Source organism: Lactuca serriola, chromosome 8 (assembly GCF_051521515.1).
Source record: "Lactuca serriola cultivar US96UC23 chromosome 8, Lser_US96UC23_V15, whole genome shotgun sequence".
Lineage (NCBI taxonomy): Eukaryota > Viridiplantae > Streptophyta > Magnoliopsida > Asterales > Asteraceae > Lactuca > Lactuca serriola.
Genome location: NC_136415.1, coordinates 41,703,790 through 41,716,726, shown reverse-complemented (window position 1 = coordinate 41,716,726; position 12,937 = coordinate 41,703,790).

The following is a 12,937-nucleotide window of genomic DNA, read 5'->3' as shown; positions in this document are numbered from 1 at the left end:
TTGTCTTAAGGTGAGTTTATACGAGGAGGAATGTCCCTAAACTTATTTTAATGATTTAAGTTGAATTCATTTCATTTGATATTATTCTACGGGCAATGTAAGTACTATAAGTAATTTGTTTATTTTAGGAAATCTACTTTTTTTTAAATATTGCTTACTTTGAGAAAACCTTATTGGACTTGGAAATGTTTTGAGTAACCTAATTATACATTCACATAAGATGGGAGACTTCAGGAGCCATTCATGATATCTATATGAAATTTTACCAATTAGAAGTGATTATATTTTCATATAATCATCACTATGTAAGATATGTGTACCATGTATAAGCTCATTAACCATCATAGTGAGTTTGGACCGAGATGAACATTAAGATTGGGAATAAAAGCATATGTACTTTTTTTGTTAGCTTTTGTTGAATTATTCCTTTTTGGATCTATTTGATATTTAGGAAATTATGGAATTTACTAAACTATATAATTAGCAATGTTGAAACTTTAAAGTATTTGACTTTAGACTATGGGTATATAGTACCCTCGACTTTGGATTATTAAAATTCCATAAGTAACTTGTTTATTTTAGGAAATCTACTTTTTTTTAAAATATTTCTTACTTTGAGAAAACCTTATTGGACTTGGAAATGTTTTGAGTAACCTAATTATACATTCACATAAGATGGGAGACTTCAGGAGCCATTCATGATATCTATATGAAATTTTACCAATTAGAAGTTATTAGATTTTCATATAATCATCACTATGTACAAGGCTAGCTACCCATTGTATGGTGCTTGTGGAATGGTTCGCAACTTACCCAATTTGGATGGGTCGTGAATGTATCATGTAAGATATGTGTACCGTGTGTGAGCCCATTAACCATCATAGTGAGTTTGGACCGAGATGAACATTGAGATTGAGAATAAAAGCATATGTACTTTTTTATTAGCTTTTGTTGAATTATTCCTTCTTGGATCTATTTGATATTTAGGAAATTATTGACTTTACTAAACTATATAATTAGCAATGTTGAAACTTTAAAGTATTTGACTTTGGACTATGGGTATATAGTACCCCCGACTCTGGATTATTAAAATTTTGATCACTATAATCTAAAACATTTGAAGTCCTCCTTGGTTATACTTAATAGAATTTACAAAAATAACACTTATATTTGATGGGTTTTTTAGGTTATAAAAAAAATCCGGTGGTGGAAAAAACACTTAAACCCTTAAGTTCACATGTAACTTAGAAAGGATCTATGTTTTTTCTCTATTGATAGCAATAACCTATGAACATCAGAAAACCTTATAGAGAGGCTATGAAAATATAAATTAACATAAATATTAGGGTTACATACCTTTTGATTATTATAGTAATTAATCAAATCAAATCCTCTTGAAGTTCCTTGGAATGCAAGCACCAAAAGTTTGGATGTCTCTAATGGCTCACACTTAAATCCTAGAGCTAAAGACAGTTGAGGAGAGAGGGGGAGAGGAAAATTTCGTTCCTAAGGCTTATGGGAAGTGCATGAATGAAATTAAGGTCAAAATGGGTCCTATTTATAGTTTAGGTAACTTAGGGGCCAAGCAAGATTTGAATGAATTTTTAATCATAATCCAAATCTTTTCTTTATATACATCCAAAAGGCTTCTAGAAACCCCAAGGAGGCTCCCAAAACCGTCCACCCCTTTTATGGTTCTAGAATTGCTTTTTTTGTTCAACTATTGAACAATTACAATTCACCCCTTGCACCTTTAATTAATTTCAATTAATCCCAACTTAATTCCAGATTGATTATGATTAATAATTAATTATTTCTAATGATTTCATATTATTTTATTAACCATGTAAATTAACAAATCAATTATTTTAATAACTAATCTCATATTAATTTACTAATCACATAATAAATTAATAAACCAACTGTCAATTTCCAATTAATATATTAACAAATCATTTCCTCATAATTTCCAATTATTTTATTAATCATATAATAATCTAATAAATCATATTCTCTCTATAAATATCATTCTAATCAAGTTCTAGTTATGAGGGCAACCCAAAAAGGAATTTCCTTTAATTACAAGAATATACCAATTTAGTTATAGGCTTGGACACCTTAATCCAATAATATTTTTACATGTTTTCATATAAGTACTTAGAGAAGACTGAAGATAGAAAGCACAAGACTTTAGAAGACATTAAGTTGTAATGTCTATACTTGGGCTATTGTTTTGATATGAATTGTTATTTTTCTTGTATTTTTGAACAAACTTGTAACATCTTGTTTCCTGTACTTTCTTATTTCAGGGTCGTGGGTCGGAAGTAGATTGTGTAAAGGATTTGGGCCTTAAGGAGGTAAATTTTAATTCTTGTGAAAGGAGGTAATGATGGTTAATGGATTTAACCCTTGAACTGTGTATTGGGCCGTAGGGTAGAAATGAGAAAGTCATAGGTCGGGTTCTTGCATGAAATATGGATTCTTGCATGAAATCTGGATAATATTGTAGGGCTCTTAAATACCTTTCCGTAGATATAAAGATCATCGAAAATGGAGTAGGAACGAAGAATTTATGATCGTTAGAAGTTAGGAAGGTTTTGGGTTAAGGTGAGTATGTTGGGCGTACAGGGTGTACGTTGGGAGTACTAGGCGTGGCTGATTATGGAGGTTCAACCTGGTACGTTGGGCATACCAGGAGTACACTGGGCGTACGCAAGCCTAATTCAAAACCTAATATTTGGGTCTTGGACCCTATTTAAAGACCTTAACTCATTTCAAACCCTTATTACCTCCAGCCTCCATCCTCTCTAACCCTAATTTCGAAACCATATCCCCATTTGTGAGATGTTTGAGTTTTTAAGTGTTTTGGAGTGTTGTTGGTACATCTTGGAGAAGAAGGAGCTCATTAGAGAAGTGTTGGATGCATTGGAGCTTTTAGATCCATACCTTGTTCACCTTGATCTTTCTTCTGGAGGTATGAAGCTTGAATCTTGATGATGCATTTATTCGATCTAGCTAGTTTTGGGTGTTATGAGTTATGGTCGCTTTAGTGCATAAAGTTTAGATCTTGAAAGTTTGTGACCTTGTTATAGATAAAGTTGGAAACTCTATCCATCTAAATATCATATTGATTCAGATTTGAAGGTTGGAGACTTGGACTTAATGGACTAAGTTGAGAAAGATGCACTTTTGGTCCCTTTGAGACTTAAAGACTAGATCTTAGTTGTTTGGACCATCCTAATGGATAAAGTTGGAAACTTTATCATTATGGAGCTATTAGGAACCATAAAAATGTGATATCGGTCCTTCTATCCCTTTAATTCAAGAATTATGATGGGTTAATGGATTCATAAGTTAGGATTTTAGCTTTTTGGACCTTTTATAGCCATGGAAAATCATAAAGTGGAATTTTATGACTTAAGTTGATGTTTTGAGTCAAGATCTAAGCTCTGGACAAAAGGCATTAAGGGATAAAGTGCTTAATGGAGGAGTGAGAATAGACCGCGTACGCTAGGCGTACTTAGCAGCCTTGGACATTGACTTTCTGTTGACCGTTAACTTTTTGAACAAGTTTGACATAAGGGAATTTGTGGGTATTTTGAGTTGTAATTTGAGATTTGGTCATTATTTGTTGTATATGCGACCTGTAGAGCTAGTATTCGAAGCAATGTGTTGTTCGACTATTTCGTCAGACTATGAGGTGAGTTTTCCTCATTGTACATGTGGGTCGAAGGCACCAATGTCGAATCACTAGGTTATGCATTCTGGTATATATGACGTTGTTGTTGGATTAATGTCTAAGTCCATAACTATAATTGGTGAGACTTGACCCGATCCGGCATGGTCCAGTTGGGTTGCATGGCATCATGCATTTGGATAGACTATAATGAGAGAAATAACACTTAAGGATTATTAATATATTATAAGTTCTAATATATTAATAGGATTATTTAATTAGTATTGATCAAGAATTAATCTAGGATTAATTAAGTGATCAAAAGAAGACTAATTAAATATATGGGTTGATTGTGTAAATCATCCATACTTGTATAGTGGGCTAATGCTCCATGGATTATCAAGTTGGGCTAAAACCCATGGGATGCTCCATGGATGCTCCATGGTGTATTTGAACCCATGGATCCAAGGAAATGGAAAGTTATGACAATTAGGGTTTACCTGTAACGACCCAATTTTCACGTCCAAAAATTTCGTTTTTAAAACATTACTTAGAAAACATTAATAATTAAAACATTGTTTAATTAAACCATTTCACATCGAAAACCAAATTTGAAATCCACAACATTTGAACAACCAAAATATCAGAGTATCAATCCCAGAATAAACTCATAACTGCAGAAACAAGAGTGTGTGTGATAGGCCGCTACCGCGCCGGCTCCTTCCCTTTTGAAGCAGAGGTACCTGAAAACCAAAACTGAAAACCGTAAGCACGAAGCTTAGTGAGTTCCCCCACTATACCACATACCATATAATCACATAACATACATATATTGCCAGGCATATCTGGGTGCCCGACCTACCCCTTCGGTCCTCTCGACCGGACGTTGCCTAACATACCTGGGTGCTGGCCTCCCCTTCGGTCCTCTCGACCGGATACTGCCTAGCATATCTGGGTGCTGGCCTCCCCTTCGGTCCTCTCAACCGGATACTAGAGAACTATTTCTCCCCTCTACTACTACCACATAACATGTATCACAATATCAGAATCTATCTAACATGGCTGAGTATGACTACCCCTTCGGTCCTACCGACCGGATATCTCAGGGACTATCTCCCCCTACTGTCACTAGCACATAGCATCATATCATACTAGCACATAAACATAACACACGTAGTAGTAATCCCTAGATGAATATCACAGAGACAATCATCTACATACAACTCCTACTGGTGGGCCGACATTGTGGCCGTAGACCCACCGCTACTGGAAGGTAACTCACCTTGAAGTAGCTGCTGATCTGATCGGGAACTGACTGTCTAATGCTGTTGCTGCTGCTCTGGAAATCCTCCGGCTGTAATTCCCACAACATACTCAATCAAACACTGCTAACTGTCCTTTGGGTAAAATGACCATTTTACCCCTAATCATGCCCTAAGTCAAAGTCAGAGTCAACTTTCAGTTGACCCGACTCGCCGAGTTGGCTCGCCAATTCGCCGAGTGCCTGTCCAATCGATTGCCCTGGATCCCGTCTCTACTCGTCGAGTTAGGCGTTGACTCTACGAGTTCTCCTTCCAAACTGATGTTCAAGTCCTTCATCATACTCGCCGAGTTCATCTTCATCCGATGAACACTTATGCTGAGACTCGTCGAGTTGTATGAACAACTCGCCGAGTCTGTTCTTGATCTAAGAAGATTGCCTTGAACTCGCTGAGTTAGGGCAATGACTCGCCGAGTTCCTTCATGGATGAGTCCGGCTTCCAACTCACTGAGTCACACCCCGTGAATCACTACTCTACTCGACACAACGAAAAGGGGACAAACTCGGAGACTCGCGAGCAGACTCGCCGAGTCAGATGAACGACTCGCCGAGTCGTTGCCATGCAACCACTAACTATGCGGTTTTGCTCGATTCCAGTCCATGCCATTCACAGATCTGGGTTCCTAGAGCATGAATCACACGTAAAGTTTCCAACTTTACGTGTAGATATTCACCAATAAGGGTTTTAGGGTTCAAAATGCACCCAAAAGGGTAGATCTAGGGTCTTCACGCAATGTGGGTCCATAAAGGCAACAGATCTGAGCTCCTGGAGCTCAACCATGCCTAGATCTAAAGGCCAATCAACTTATTACGAATTATATTGCACATACAAGCTTGGGGAAGGGCTCAAGAAAGACTTAATGGAGTAATAAGCATAGAAACAGAGGGAAAACGGGTTATACCTCAAAGGAATCACTGAGAGAACACTAAGATGCTTGGCTTCCTTCCCTTCCTCTTGATCTACTCCACTTCCTTCTCAAAACCTTCAAGAACACTCAATAATGCTTCAAACTCTCAAGGAAATAAGCTTTGAATGAGGGTTGGGGGCTCTGAGGGTGAATGGGGGCTGGCTTGGGGCGGACATGAGGCTTAAATAGGGTGCAAACCCCTGAAACTTAGGGTTTCATCCAATAGCGGTGACTCGCCGAGTCCGGAATATGGACTCGCCGAGTCACCAACTTAAACATGTCTCGGGTCCCGTCTCTACTCGGCGAGTCGGACCTATGACTCGCCGAGTCCAAGGCTAAAAATGGAAAATACTCAAATAAGATTTACGTACCAGGAACCAGGTGCTACATTACCCTAATTGTAACACTATATAAAGATCATACTCTTGGAAAAATCGGCTACTGTGTAAGATAGAGAAGGGATAGCCGATTTCAAGTGTTCTACATTTGTCTCAAGGTTATTCTAAAAGCATATGATGTTGTGTGAACCATTTGAGGTGTCACACTTGGGGCACTAGGTACTCAAGCTTCATGAAGATATTCTACATCAAAGAGGTATGTATTCTATCTTGTTATATTCATTGTTTTGTATGCTAGATTAGGATAATACCTTGGAAGTTCATATTTGCATGTATAATAGAGAAAACATAGATCCAAGGTATTTAGGGTTGCATGTACACTTAGGAGTGTTAGAATGTTCAAAACCCAACAGTGGTATCAGAGCCCAGGCTTGTTTTCTTGTTATACTTGCAAAAGTAGCTGAAAAATCGAGTTTTGATGCTGTCTGCCCAGTAGACTCGCCGAGTCCAAGGCAAAATACATCCAACTCGCCGAGTTGGTTCATGCACTCGACGAGTTGGACCCCCAGACAACATATATTCGACTTTTTTTTGCTGGAATTGGACTAGGAACATTACCCTAAGATGTTTTTGGACTTATAAACTTATTTTTGATATGGTAATGTTCATGCTAATCCAATTTCAAATATAATTGTCAATAGATTCATGTTTTGTAATAGTTTAAGGCTTAGACTAATTACATGAAAAAGTTTGATTTGAATTATCTTGTTCTTATGAGTTGCTTAGATTAATAGGAAGTTATGTGAAATTGTTGTTTTCAATCCAAATTAATCTAAGAGTTGATTCTAAAATGTGTTTTTGTAACTTGTCCTCAAGTTATATGAAAAGTCACATTTAAGTTTCATAAAACTCATAAAATTTGGCAAAGGTTACAAAAAAATGAAGAGTCTTGTCTTCAAGTTATGGAGGTTCAAGAGTCACTTCATTAAGTAATAAAATATGTAACCTTAATTAATTCCATAAGTTAGAAAAATAAAGAAAAAGTTACATTCTTTAAAAATTTAAAGTCTTCCATAACTTTCAAGTTATGGAACTTGAAGAGTTTTTGGATTAAAACTACTTTAAACACATAAGTTATGGAATTAATTAGTTTTGAATAGTTTCAAAACTTGCCCTCAAGTTTTGGAATTTATGAATACTTTAATTCCAAGATTAGCCCTCAGAATTTTAAAAGTTAAAATTCAACCCTTATACTTTATAATATTATAAGTTAATAATATTTATATATATGTACAAGAGCAAGGTCAGTCTTACCGTTAGTAGGCCTCACTCACGAAGCCGGTCTATAAGGCGGTATAAGGTTAGTGCCTATAAAATGATAGTTTAATGGGTGTCCACTCTCACCCAGCGCTTCCTTGACTGGTGGAGGGTCGTTAGCCGAACGGGTAGGACAAGGACTAGAATTCTCCCTTCATTAAAAGTATTAATGATAAATACTAAGTAACTAAACCTTTTATTAATACCCAATCTTAGTTACTTAGGAAAAATGTGAATAAGGTGTTAATCCATGAAATTACACTTTGCACTTTGTTTAAGTCGGTTAGTGGAGCGTGTGTGGTTAATCGGCACACTAACTAGTATTTAACAAGGTAGGAAAAGGGTAACTTAATGTTTATCATAGTATCGATAGAGCGTGTGTGGTTAACCGGCACATCGATTGAAGGGTAAACACTTAAGGGTACCAAGTAATTTGCATGGTTACTTCACACCTTGTTTTGTGATCCTCGACATCCCAGTCACAAAACCTGAAGGGCACACTCGAGATTGAAACATGCCATTGAACAGTTCAATGAATCTCAAAGATCTAGGAGTTTCAAAAACAATAAAAACCTAATAATACATTTCGTTTATCTTGGTGGAAATTGGTGAATCGTCATTCACCTACCTTCAAATATTTTATAGCTTGGATTATGGCATCCCTCTTCTAAGTTATAAAATAGTTTGTTGGGTCCTAGCCTTAATATTTCATATTGGGTGTTATATTAAGGACTTTAAATCAACTATCTTGAATATCTCCCAAAACATGTCCGATTTAGACATTTATGATCTTCCCAAATCTCTTGAAACAAGCTTTCCTAAATGAAAATGATGTCCCATGGAAATCATACTTCTTTCACCTCCTCCAATTATTCTCCCTAACCCACAAGTTCTTGAAAAGTTTAAGGTCACTCAAGCCCTATTGGCAAGTAAAGGTTAATGTGTGGTCACATCTTGGAGATGTAGTCACATATTGACAAGCCGAGAGAGTTGGGTGTCAAAGTCTCAAGAAAGTTAGTGGCTCAATCACTTTCTAAGTCACATAGTGAGTTTCTTTGGAACTCCTATGAAACAGACTATGACAAGAACCTTAATGATCTTATCTATTTGCTAAGATCATCTTCCTAAAACTTTATGGACATTGACAATGGTGACATTGGATATCCAGTAAAGCTCTCTCTTCCCAATGGAAAGGGATCGGCCATAGTCAACTCGGTTGACCAAATGGTAAAGAGAAAGGCTAAGTCTGTGATAGTCCCATGCTCCATTACGAAAGCGTCCATATGTTAAATTGCCAAAGGAAGGGGCATTGATTGCGAAGCTGCCAATTTTACCTAAGGATGTTAAAGTCAATAAGTTTGACTCTACTTTAGGTAAAGTCCACTATCTAACTCTGCTAAGTTTCTATTCTGAGATTCTTGATGCATGATGTGACTGGGTCACATGTTGATGTTTTAAGAATCAAAGAAAAGTAAAGGAACTTAAAGAAAGAATATGCTGAATCTGATCGCGTAGATGGATTTTTATCGCATAGTTTGAAGATTGGATTCTTGAGCTTCTTCTTAGGAGTTGTGAGATATTGCTTAGGAATAGATAACAACAAGTTTTCATATGATTGTAAGGACAATTTCTTCCGCAAAGTTTTAAAATAAAAGGAAAATTTTGATTTTATTTATTTTAAAATATCCTTACAATGGCATTTGTGGAAATTTTTGTTGCTTATAAAATTCCATTAAGAGCAAGAGTGGAAATATGAATTTGATTCTTTCATTTGTGGTAGTGTCTAAATTTACCAAATAAGGAAAGATTCTCATCACCCAAGTTTCAGTTGGATAGAAACTTGGAATCATGCAAGGTGTATAGCATGATGAATGAGAACTTTCAAGCATTGGAAAAATTAAGACTAACTACTTGCTCACATGGATGTGTGAGTCGAGTAACAGACTAAGGGATCGAGTACACATTATTGTGTACTGACTAAGTCCACCACAAAAGATCGATAAGATTATTCGTCATAATTTACTAAAGCTCAGTAAATATGGTTATACTTACAAGCTTAAGTGTAATTCTGAGACATTGGAAAAGGTTCCAATGTAAGGCAGTGCGAATAAGAAGAATCAACTTAGGCAGAAAGATAAAAGTTTCTCAAATCTGAAAAGATGGGAGAGTACTTTAGTATCAGTTTTGTGATCATCTTAATGATTAAGAAACCATAGCACAATTATTTCTCTAAGGAAATCTTAGTGCATTCTTATGACTAAGAAGAGGAATCTTGAATTGTTGAAATGGTTAAATCAAGAAGATGAGTCATACTTCGTTCCAATACAAGTCTTAGAGTCATACTCCAAGATTGTAATTTGAGTGACATGTCTTAAAGAAGGATTAAAACACTTGTCAAGTGTAAAAGTAAAAGTTTCCTACTCTGGTACATTTGAAATTGGTAAGTTGTGATGTTTTGGATAAAACAAAGACCAACTAAGGCCAATTGTGTGAAGTGTTTGTCTTGATTAGAATCCGCACTATCTCTTGGATGTTTGAAAAAGGAGTCTTATATGTCAAGAGGACAGTGGGAGTCTTAAAGGTCTTGAAAATCTCAAGAACTAATCAAGAATAAAACTTGAAGTTCTTCACTAGCACACGACTTGAGATTTAATAACCTATCGTGTTGACATATTCTGTGCCCATTCCAGTTAAAGTTGGTTTTGCATATGAGTTCTTAGATTTCTCAATTTGTTGCACAACAACTTGGAAGCAATGGCAGACCCTTGAGCTGCCAGGTGGCAAGAAATTAAGATTGAGTTCAGTCCATATGAGTTTGGATTTGTCATTATCCTTGTCTTGTGACTATGGTTTTGACAATTCACATGGATAAGAACACATACACCTGTAAATCTAAGTGTCATAAGGTTTCTCTCCGATTCATGAAAATGATGGTAAGGAAGCACTTTCACTAAGTAGATTTTAGCTAGATAGCAATTGTAATATTTGCATTCTCAAAGTCGTTAGTGGAGCGTGTGTGGTTTACCGGCACACTAACCTGGACTTGTGAGAAGTGGCAAAAAGGTCTAACCATTATGATTACGACATCCCTCTTCATAATTGTTTAGACACAAAAGTGTGCTATCTAAGAGAAGGTGTATGATTTTGATAAAGTTTTATCAAAACAATATAGTAGCAGAAATTTGAACTTTGGTAAGAAGGTCAACTGATTTCTGAGTACATGTCAAAGCTAGTGGGAGCATAAGTGTTATGCTAATAATCATCATGTTAGTGGGAGAATGATAATTATGATATGTATTGCAAGTTAGCAATGTTAATTGTAGAAAACAAAAGGTTTCAATTGGGAAAAAGTTGTTTTGCTATAATTAAGGGAGAGGAAATTATACTTCATCTCAAATCTAAAAGCTTAGATTGAGGTTTTAATCGTATTTTGTCAAGAATATATATATGAAAGTTATGTTGGAATGGCTCAACATAAGAAAATTCTATATATGGGTCCATTATTTGCGTTCTAAAATTCGATTATGATTACGGCATCCCTTTTCATAATCTGAATTATGAGAACTTGGCAAATAGAAATGGAAATATTATAGCAAAAGACTGGTTTAGTCTTTATGTGAGACATCATGAATCGTGTCCCATATGCTTCGGATATAGGATCGATTACATGTGATATATTCATCATTTCTAAAAATTTCCAAATGCCTGGGGCATTAAGAAGGGAAAAAGGTCTAGAATTGGATATGATTAAAAGGATTAAACAATTGTCGAGGACAATCTAAGGTTTACCAAAGATTGGTTGCTCAAGGACAGTTGGAAGTATAGTGATAATTCTGGAAGGACCATATTGACATAATCTGTAAAGAGGCAACTCTTGTTCAGGAGTGATAGTCAAAATGGAATCTGGAAATGTTTCAAAGTTAGAAATTATTCAATCTGTGTAAGATTATGAAACTTAATGCAAGAAGGATGTTTCCAAGGAGCTTATCTCCTTTGGAATGCTCTGTAATGGTTGTTGTCAAGACTTTCTGACTTTGTGCATAATCATTACAAGAAGATCAATGCATATAAGTTTAGAATCTAACAGATTTCAGTAAATGGCATGAATTTGGAATTCTTGCATTTGCAGTAAAGATTTGGGACTATGAAAGAGGATCATTGGAGTTATGTTCAATTGATCTATTTCATAAAGTAAAAGATTATAGACAAACATAGTATGCATACTTGGTGTGTAGCATGACTAGTGTTTAGAAAATACAGTGTACATGCTTGGAGCATGGGACAACTATTGTTTTAAATTCAAGAATAAAGTTGAAAGCTGAAACAGTATACAATGAATAATGTGTAATCATATGGTGATAAATAAAAGGTGTTTTATTTATATTCATAAGTTCTGAGACCATATCGGATTCAATTATTATTGTGTTTCACTTTGCATGTTTTGACTTCCAGAATAACTAGGTCATTGTTCTGATTGACTAAGTTATTCAAACCATCCACAGTCGGTCATATGTTGGAAGTAGATATGAATTAAGATTGTCATGGGTTGGCTTGTAGAGGTCTAAGATGTTGGACAAAGGGCTACAACACTCATGAGTGCTCATAAGTTCTGAGTATTGGATTCAACCCGCGCTCATTGGAATCACTTCATGGATTTTATCACGAGTGATAATGAGACGATAATATCTTTGTTGGGTCAAAATATGGTTAATACTTTGCTTTTCTGGACAATTATATTTTTCTGTAATATTTTTGGAGTTTACGGTCATGTTTACGGTTGAGTTTATGGCCGTAAACACCTTACGGCCCATGTTATCCGGCCCATGTTCTCCAAGTATAAATATAGGTGTTAGGGTGAGGAGTAGAGACTGATGAACACGAAGAGAGTTTACGGTCTAGAGAGAAAGGAGCATTTATGTGTGTGAATCTTGCGTAAGGAATTTAATTCATATTATCAATACATTGAGATTCATCATCTTCTTCTTCTCCTTCTCTTCTATTTTTATCTGACATCATCCGTTTGATTGAGATTCCGCACCATCAAAGGGATCTGATTGATACACGGGCAAATTAGGGACTTACAATTGGTATCAGAGCCAAGTTGTATCAGTCAATTTTGTCAGATTTGGGGCATTATTTGATCTTATTTTCGAAATATTTTTGCGTTTTTGGATAGATCTTGCAAAAATAAGGGGGGGTTTGTTCTTCGTGTTTTTCATAAAAAAAGTTTTTGATCGAGTTTTGGAGCTTCAAAATCGAAAAATCGGTGTTTTTGATCGGAGTTTGCGGCCGGCGGCTAGGGTTTCGGAGTTCACGGCCGGAGCTTACTGCCGGAAACAGTTCACGGCCGGTGGCTAGGGTTCCCGAGCTTGCGGCC